Raw genomic sequence first — 12,500 nt, 5'->3', positions numbered from 1 at the left:
ACACACTCACACAGACACACACACACTCACACAGACACACACACACTCACACAGACACGCACTCACTCACACAGACACACACGCACACACTCACACAGACACACACACACTCACACAGACACACACGCACACACTCACACAGACACACACACACTCACACAGACACACACACACACTCACACAGACACACTCACTCACACAGACACACACGCACTCACTCACACAGACACACACGCACACACTCACACAGACACACACGCACACACTCACACAGACACACACACACTCACTCACACAGACACACACGCACTCACTCACACAGACACACACACACTCACTCACACAGACACACACACACTCACTCACACAGACACACTCACTCACACAGACACACACGCACACACTCACACAGACACACACTCACTCACAGACACACACACTCACTCACACAGACACACACGCACACACTCACACAGACACACACGCACACACTCACACAGACACTCACTCACACAGACACACACTCACACAGACACACGCACACTCACTCACACAGACACACACGCACACACTCACACAGACACACACTCACACAGACACACACGCACTCACTCACACAGACACACACGCACTCACTCACACAGACACACACTCACTCACACAGACACACACACACTCACACAGACACACACACACTCACACAGACACACACGCACACACTCACACAGACACACACTCACAGACACACACACTCACACAGACACACACACACTCACTCACAGACACACACGCACACACTCACACAGACACACACTCACAGACACACACACTCACACAGACACACACACACTCACTCACAGACACACACGCACACACTCACACAGACACACACTCACAGACACACACACTCACACAGACACACACACACTCACTCACAGACACACACGCACACACTCACACAGACACACACTCACAGACACACACACTCACACAGACACACACACACTCACTCACAGACACACACGCACACACTCACACAGACACACACGCACACACTCACACAGACACACACGCACTCACTCACACAGACACACACGCACACACTCACACAGACACACACACACTCACTCACACAGACACACACGCACTCACTCACACAGACACACACGCACACACTCACACAGACACACACGCACTCACTCACACAGACACACACACACTCACTCACAGACACACACGCACACACTCACACAGACACACACGCACACACTCACACAGACACACACGCACTCACACAGACACACACGCACACACTCACACAGACACACACACACTCACACAGACACACACGCACACACTCACACAGACACACACGCACTCACTCACACAGACACACACGCACACACTCACACAGACACACACGCACACACTCACACAGACACACACGCACTCACTCACACAGACACACACGCACTCACTCACACAGACACACACACACTCACTCACACAGACACACACGCACACTCACTCACACAGACACACACACTCACTCACACAGACACACACACACTCACTCACACAGACACACACACACTCACTCACACAGACACACACGCACACTCACTCACACAGACACACACTCACTCACACAGACACACACACACTCACTCACACAGACACACACGCACACTCACTCACACAGACACACACACTCACTCACACAGACACACACACACTCACTCACACAGACACACACACACTCACTCACACAGACACACACGCACACTCACTCACACAGACACACACGCACACTCACTCACACAGACACACACACACTCACTCACACAGACACACACACACACTCACTCACACAGACACACACACACACTCACTCACACAGACACACACACACACTCACTCACACAGACACACACACACTCACTCACACAGACACACACACTCACTCACACAGACACACACGCACACTCACTCACACAGACACACACACACTCACTCACACAGACACACACGCACTCACTCACACAGACACACACGCACTCACTCACACAGACACACACACACTCACTCACACAGACACACACACACACTCACTCACACAGACACACACGCACACTCACTCACACAGACACACACACACACTCACTCACACAGACACACACACACACTCACTCACACAGACACACACACACACTCACTCACAGACACACACACTCACTCACACAGACACACACACACTCACTCACACAGACACACACACACACTCACTCACACAGACACACACACACTCACTCACAGACACACACGCACTCACTCACACAGACACACACGCACACACTCACACAGACACACACACACACTCACTCACACAGACACACACACACACTCACTCACAGACACACACGCACTCACTCACACAGACACACACGCACACACTCACACAGACACACACACACTCACACACAACAGAATTTTGTTAAAAGCAACAGTTTAAGTACAATTTTACACCCCACTCTTGTGTGTATTATAACTGAATTATGTGTGTATGTAAGTGTATGTTTTTGTGTGTATGTATATGTGTGTGTGTGTGTGTGTGTGTGTTTGTGAGTGTATGTGTGTGTGAATGTGAGTGTATGAGTGTGTGTGTCTGTGTGAGTATGTGCGCATGTGTGCACATGTGTGTGTGTGTATCTCTGTTCTTCCCTTCAGGAGGATGATTGGACGGACACTTGGACAGTCTCTGTGTCTCTGACTCACGATCACACACTCAGCTCTTCTTTTCATTCTTGTGTCTATTTTCAGACGTGTGGAAGACACAGACATGATAACACAGAGAACACTGTGTGTGTGTGTGTGTGTGTGTGTGATTTATACAGAAGTATACAGAAAGGAAAATCTGAATGTAGTGAAAACGTGAAGTGGATCAGCCTCAGAGAGGGGGTGTGGCCTGTAGTCTGGTGGGTGGAGCATGTACACTACAAGTGATTTGCATTCTAATATAGTTTTGTGTATTTAATTTGATAAAGACTCGTGTTATTTCATGACGCAGTTTGTGTAGGAAGACGTGTTAATGCTGTGTGTGTGTGTGTGTGTGTGTGTGTGTGTGTACTGTCACTTTAAGATAATCACAGTGAAATATTGAGGTTATTCCAGGGCATGTGTTTTTTCTTTTCTAACGTTTCTCTCAGCTCATGTATAAACCTGACGTGGCTGAGTGAACCAACGCCCTGAAACATGATAACACCAGCAAGGTAAGACTCACACACACACACCCACACACACACACACACACACACACACACATAGGAGTGTGTCCTCATCCTGCAGCTCTCAGCCAATCACACTGCATTGTAAAGACACCTGAGAAATGATAGAGGATGATTTAAACTGCTCTGGTTTTGTGAATGAGGAATGAGGTGAAGTCTCTCCGAACTCGTCCTCGTCTCTGCTTGGGTTTTTTTCACAGAGCAGATAAATCAGTTCAAACCCAAGGCTTTGAGGTCAAAGTGCAATTTCAATTCTCAATTCTGTCATGACAGGAAGTGCAACGACGTGGTCAAGTGTCACTTCCTCCCTAAAGCTGAAGGAAATCTGGAATTAATTTTATAAAACACAGACACACTAAAACAAGTCTAAATAAAGCAGATCAGTCTCAGTAAATGTCCAAGTTAAATCATTCAGAATGTTTAAAGCTTCGAGATTTTAAAACGTAAACCACCTGAGGTTTTATTTAAGATGATTTTTACTCACTGAATAACACGATGTGTCTCATTTCACTGTGTGGTCATCTCTCACCTACTGACCGAGGAGAGAAACTTTCAAATGAAGACCTTTAATGAGCAGCGCTGTACAAACCACAGAGAGAGAGACAGAGAGAGAGAGAGAGAGAGAGAGACAGCCTGACAGACAGAGAGACAGATAGAGAGAGACAGACAGACCAACAGAGAGACACACAGGCCGACAAACAAACAAACAGAGAGACAGACAGACAGATAGAGACAGACAGATAGAGAGAGACAGACAGACCGACAAAGAGAGACAGATGGAAAAACAGACAGAGAGAGAGAGAGAGAGACAGCTATGTAGATATAGATTTCCACCTTAGCCCCCGCTAAGTGTGTGTGTGTGTGTGTGTGTGTGTGTGTGGTGAACTCTCAGCTTCTCTGTATCCGGTGTTTAGTCAAAGTTTAACAGGTGATTGCAAATCTGTCCTTCTCTGACCTACCTACACACACACACACACACACACACACACACAATTTCCTGCTTTGCAGAACTTTCCATCATGTATACTACAATAATATTACAGTTGATATATTTTGATGTAAAATACACACACACACACACACACACCCACACACACACAGGTGAAGTGGTTCAGTGGCTCAGGAAGTGAGGACATTTAGTGAAAACCAGCTATTTTTAATTGCCATTAATTAAAGAAAAAAATAGAAAAAAATAAAGAAAGTAAGCAAATTATTTAAGTAAATATCCATAAGACCAAAAAGATTTATAATAGGATTATAAATCATTACTCTTCTAGAAGTGTGGACTATATGGACCTTACAGAAAACTGTGTGTGTGTGTGTGTTAGTCCATGAACATTAATCAACACTTTCTGACCAATCAGAGTCCAGATCTCAGCAGCGCTGTGCTGTAAGCTGTTACGGTCCACATTTTTCTTGAAGTCTTCTTTAGCCTCCTATAGAAATGTTCAGGTCACTGAACTTTAGACTTGTCTAATGTGCGTGTGTGTGTGTGCGTGTGTGTGTGTGTGTGTTTCCTTTAATGGACTTTGAGCACATCAATAGTGCAGCTCTGAGCTCTAAGTGAGTGTAAGAGAGAGAGAGACAGAGTGTGTGTGTGTGTGTGTATCCATCACTCTTCATCCTACAGACTTTATAGACTGTTGTAGAGAATTTTACTCTTTTTTGTTTTTGTTTTTTTATAAACATTATATTCAGTGAAATGTTCCTGATGCATTTTATAAGAAAGTTGAATTTCTGAACATTACTAAACATTACAAACAAAAAAACTGTAAGATCCTCAGCTTTACTGGCAGAAACCTTCAGCAGCATTAATACATCATTAACACATCATTAACACATCATTAACACATGGTTACATAAAATGTGCAGGATGTAGACTCATCTGCTGAGTTGCATAAGTTTCCTGTCTGAAATCTCATAGCTTACCATCACTAGCAGTAAGATCAGGAAGATCAGTCACAGTTCTAGGAGTAGATTGATGGTCTGATACGTTTCTCACAGACGCAAATATCATCAAATCTAAAGACAGAAGAGTAGATCGGACTGTAGCAGGTTCATACAGGAAAATAAATCCTGTACACTGATGTGATGTGACATTAAACCTGTGCTAAATATAAACTAGTTGTTAAGTGACAATGTTCATGTAGGCAAAATGTCAGAATTCTAGTTAATGTCACCCCCCCAGAGCGGAATGGTACAGTCCATCATCCAGCCTCATTCTACGGAACTACATTACTTATGCTGCGGTCAGCATTTGTGTGATTTGAGACCCAGCACTTGACTAGATTCACTTCATCCTCTTCACTCTGTCTCTACTCTGAGTTTCTACACCTGGTTATGAAACAGTTATTCCTCTCCATGTGGACTTTGGTGTTTTGACAAGAGGAAGGAAATGTGTCATGTCTATGCTGTGTTCAGCAGAAATTAGCCGCTAATCTGCTGTGTGTGTCAGAGATAGAGGAAGAGTCAAGGCCACGTCTTATCCTGACATCCTTCCTCCTTCTGCCCATAACCTCCTCCTCCTCCTCCATCACTACTTCCTCCCCCATCACAAGCACTGTGTTATTCTTTTACTACCAAAAACAGTGATGTAAATATCTGAGTATTCGAGTTAATAATAGATTACAGGTTTCAGTGTAAATGATGCTATAAATCCAGAATGATGTCAGACACGAACAGATTTCTCTTTATGTCTTGCTGCTTGCTGCTACTGGACATTTTTTTAATGACCTCATTTGCACATCTTTTACCCCAGTGTTTGCACAGAACTTGCTTGTATCTGCCATAAATTAAAGAATATTAGAAAAAAATAAAGAAAGTAAGCGTGTGTGTGTGTGTGTGTGCGTGTGTGTGCTTGTGTGTGTGTTTGTCTGTCAGTCAGTCACTGCTGTGCCTTATAGACAAGGCTTCTGGGTAAGATAGTATAGTATAGTATAGTATAGTATACTATACCATACTATACCATACAATATTATAATATAACATAATATACCATACTATACGATAATATACCATACCATACCATACCATACCATACCATACCATACCATACTATACCATACTATACCATACACTATTATAATATAACATAATATACCATACCATACCATACCATACCATACCATACTATACCATACCATACCATACCATACCATACCATACTATACCATACTATACCATACACTATTATAATATAACATAATATACCATACTATACGATAATATACCATACCATACCATACCATACCATACTATACCATACTATACCATACACTATTATAATATAACATAATATACCATACTATACGATAATATACCATACCATACCATACCATACCATACCATACCATACCATACTATACCATACTATACCATACCATACCATACCATACTATACTATACTATACCATACCATAATATACCATACCATACCATACTATACCATACCATACCATACCATACCATACCATACCATAATATACCATACCATACCATACCATACCATACCATACCATAATATACCATACCATACCATACCATACTATACCATACCATAATATACCATACCATACCATACCATACCATACCATACCATACCATACCATACCATACCATACTATACCATACCATACCATACCATACCATACCATACCATACTATACCATACCATACCATACCATACCATACCATACCATACCATACCATACCATACTATACTATACTATACCATACCATAATATACCATACCATACCATACTATACCATACCATACCATACTATACCATACCATAATATACCATACCATACCATACCATACCATACCATACCATACCATACTATACCATACTATACCATACCATACCATACCATACCATACTATACTATACTATACCATACCATAATATACCATACCATACCATACTATACCATACCATACCATACCATACCATAATATACCATACCATACCATACCATACCATAATATACCATACCATACCATACCATACCATAATATACCATACCATACCATACCATACCATACCATACCATACCATACCATACCATACCATACCATACCATACCATACCATACTATACCATACCATACCATACCATACCATACCATACCATACCATACCATACCATACTATACCATACCATACTATACCATACCATACGATACCATAATATACCATAATATACCATACTATATCATGCCATACCATACCATACCATACCATACTATACTATACCATACCATACTATACCATACCATGCCATAATATACTATACTATACCATAATATACCATACCATACCATACAATACGATACTATACCATACCATACCATAGTATACCATAATATACCATACCATACTCTACCATACCATACTACACCATACTATACCATAGAATACAATACCATACTATACCATACCATACCATACTATACCATAATATACCATACTATACCATACCATACCATACTATACCATAATACACCATACCATACCATACCATACCATAATATACCATACTATACCATACCATGCTATACCATACCATATTATACCATACCATACCATACTATACCATAATATACCATAATATACCATAATATACCATAATATACCATACTATATCATGCCATACCATACCATACTATACCATACTATACCATAGTATACCATACCATACAATACCATACTATACCATATCATACCATAATATACCATAATATACCATAATATACCATAATATACCATACTATATCATGCCATACCATACCATACTATACCATACTATACTATACCATACCATACTATACCATACCATACCATACCATACCATACCATACCATACCATAATATACCATACTATATCATGCCATACCATACCATACCATAATATACCATACTATACCATACCATGCTATACCATACCATACTAAACCATACTATACCATAATATACTATACTATACCATACCATATTATACCATACCATACCATACTATACCATAATATACCATAATATAACATAATATACCATAATATACCATAATATACCATGCCATACCATACCATACCATACTATACCATACTATACCATAATATACCATACCATACAATACCATACTATACCATACCATACCATACCATACTATACCATAATATACCATAATATACCATACTATATCATGCCATACCATACCATACCATACTATACCATACCATACTATACCATAATATACCATAATATACCATACTATATCATGCCATACCATACCATACTATACCATACTATACCATACCATACTATACCATAATATACCATACTATACCATAATATAACATAATATAACATAATATACCATAATATACCATACTATATCATGCCATACCATACCATACTATACCATACTATACTATACTATACCATACCATACTATACCATAATATACCATACTATACCATAATATACCATACTATATCATGCCATACCATACCATACCATACCATACTATACTATACCATACCATACTATACCATAATATACCATACCATACAATTCCATACTATACCATACCATACCATAATATACCATACTATAGCATACCATACTATACCATACAATACCATACTATACCATACCATACTATACCATAATATACCATACCATACAATACCATACCATACCATACCATAATATACCATAATATACCATACCATACCATACCATACCATACCATACCATACCATACCATACTATACCATACCATACCATACCATACCATACCATACCATACAATACCATACCATACTATACCATACCATACTATACCATACTATACCATAATATACCATACAATAAAATACCATACCTTACCATACCATACTATACCATAATATACCATAATATAACATAATATACCATAATATACAATAATATACCATACTATATCATGCCATACCATACCATACTATACCATACTATACTATACTATACCATACCATACTATACCATACCATACGATACCATAATATACCATACTATACCATAATATACCATAATATACCATACCATACAATACCATACCATACTATACCATACCATACTATACCATACTATACCATAATATACCATACAATAAAATACCATACCTTACCATACCATACTATACCATAATATACCATAATATAACATAATATACCATAATATACAATAATATACCATACTATATCATGCCATACCATACCATACTATACCATACTATACTATACTATACCATACCATACCATACCATACCATACTATACTATACCATACCATACTATACCATAATATACCATACCATACAATTCCATACTATACCATACCATACCATAATATACCATACTATAGCATACCATACTATACCATACCATACCATAATATACCATACCTTACCATACCATACTATACCATAATATACTATACCATACCATACATTGTTACTATACTACACTGTTACTATAAAACACTGTTATAGTGACAGTGTAGTATAGTGACAGTGTATTATAGTAACAATGTATTATAGTAACAGTGTAGTATAGTGACAGTGTATTATAGTGACAGTGTAGTATAGTGACAGTGTAGTATAGTGACAGTGTATTATAGTAACAATGTATTATAGTAACAGTGTAGTATAGTGACAGTGTATTATAGTGACAGTGTAGTATAGTGACAGTGTAGTATAGTGACAGTGTATTATAGTAACAATGTATTATAGTAACAGTGTAGTATAGTGACAGTGTATTATAGTGACAGTGTAGTATAGTGACAGTGTATTATAGTGACGTTACATTATATGTTACTATAATACACTGTTACTATAATACACTGTTACTATACTACACTGATACTATAATACACTGTTACTATACTACACTGTTACTATAATACACTGATACTATACTACACTTATACTATACTACACTGTTACTATAATACACTGTTACTATAATACACTGTTACTATACTACACTGATGCTATACTACACTGATACTATACTACACTGTTACTATAATACACTGATACTATACTACACTGTTACTATACTACACTGATACTATAATACACTGTTACTATACTACACTGTTACTATACTACACTGTTACTATACTACACTGATACTATAATACACTGTTACTATACTACACTGTTACTATACTACACTGATACTATAATACACTGATACTATACTACACTGTTACTATACTACACTGTTACTATACTACACTGATACTATAATACACTGATACTATACTACACTGATACTATAATACACTGTTACTATACTACACTGTTACTATACTACACTGTTACTATACTACACTGATACTATACTACACTGATACTATAATACACTGTTACTATAATACACTGTTACTATACTACACTGTTACTATAATACACTGTTACTATACTACACTGTTACTATAATACACTGATACTATACTACACTGATACTATACTACACTGTTACTATAATACACTGATACTATACTACACTGATACTATACTACACTGATACTATAATACACTGTTACTATACTACACTGTTACTATACTACACTGTTACTATACTACACTGATACTATACTACACTGTTACTATAATACACTGTTACTATAATACACTGTTACTATACTACACTGTTACTATAATACACTGTTACTATACTACACTGTTACTATAATACACTGATACTATACTACACTGATACTATACTACACTGTTACTATAATACACTGATACTATACTACACTGATACTATACTACACTGTTACTATAATACACTGTTACTATACTACACTGTTACTATAATACACTGATACTATACTACACTGATACTATACTACACTGTTACTATAATACACTGTTACTATACTACACTGTTACTATAATACACTGTTACTATACTACACTGTTACTATAATACACTGATACTATACTACACTGATACTATACTACACTGTTACTATAATACACTGATACTATACTACACTGATACTATACTACACTGTTACTATAATACACTGTTACTATACTACACTGTTACTATAATACACTGATACTATACTACACTGATACTATACTACACTGTTACTATAATACACTGTTACTATACTACACTGTTACTATAATACACTGATACTATACTACACTGATACTATACTACACTGTTACTATAATACACTGATACTATACTACACTGATACTATACTACACTGATACTATACTACACTGTTACTATACTACACTGATACTATACTACACTGATACTATACTACACTGTTACTATAATACACTGATACTATACTACACTGATACTATACTACACTGTTACTATACTACACTGTTACTATACTACACTGTTACTATACTACACTGATACTATACTACACTGTTACTATAATACACTGTTACTATACTACACTGATACTATACTACACTGTTACTATACTACACTGATACTATACTGCACTGTTACTATACTACACTGTTACTATACTACACTGATACTATACTACACTGTTACTATACTACACTGTTACTATACTACACTGATACTATACTACACTGTTACTATAATACACTGATACTATACTACACTGTTACTATAATACACTGTTACTATACTACACTGTTACTATACTACACTGATACTATACTACACTGTTACTATACTACACTGATACTATACTACACTGATACTATACTACACTGTTACTATACTACACTGATACTATACTACACTGTTACTATAATACACTGTTACTATAATACACTGTTACTATACTACACTGTTACTATACTACACTGATACTATACTACACTGTTACTATACTACACTGATACTATACTACACTGTTACTATAATACACTGTTACTATACTACACTGATACTATACTACACTGTTACTATACTACACTGTTACTATAATACACTGTTACTATACTACACTGTTACTATACTACACTGATACTATACTACACTGTTACTATACTACACTGATACTATACTACACTGTTACTATAATACACTGTTACTATACTACACTGATACTATACTACACTGTTACTATACTACACTGTTACTATAATACACTGTTACTACACTACACTGATACTATACTACACTGTTACTATACTACACTGATACTATACTA

General features: G+C 37.5%; 1 long non-coding RNA gene across 2 annotated transcripts in view; it reads left to right on the top strand.

The window, feature by feature from the left end:
* Positions 1 to 2,729: 2,729 nt before the first annotated feature.
* Positions 2,730 to 12,500, top strand: part of LOC131342285 (uncharacterized) — a 14,704-nt gene continuing 4,933 nt past the window's right edge. Inside the window, exons 1-2 of one of the 2 annotated variants that reach the window (XR_009203015.1) lie at positions 2,730 to 2,975; positions 3,207 to 3,269. This is a non-coding gene — a long non-coding RNA (uncharacterized LOC131342285). Of the gene's footprint in view, positions 3,270 to 12,500 lie in introns of both variants that reach the window. The other variant, XR_009203014.1, reaches the window with a different exon arrangement.

The sequence above is a fragment of the Hemibagrus wyckioides genome, linkage group LG21 (assembly GCF_019097595.1).
Source record: "Hemibagrus wyckioides isolate EC202008001 linkage group LG21, SWU_Hwy_1.0, whole genome shotgun sequence".
NCBI classification, from domain to species: domain Eukaryota; kingdom Metazoa; phylum Chordata; class Actinopteri; order Siluriformes; family Bagridae; genus Hemibagrus; species Hemibagrus wyckioides.
The sequence above is the reverse complement of the archived record's forward strand: the minus strand, read 5'-3'. Positions and strand labels throughout refer to the sequence as shown.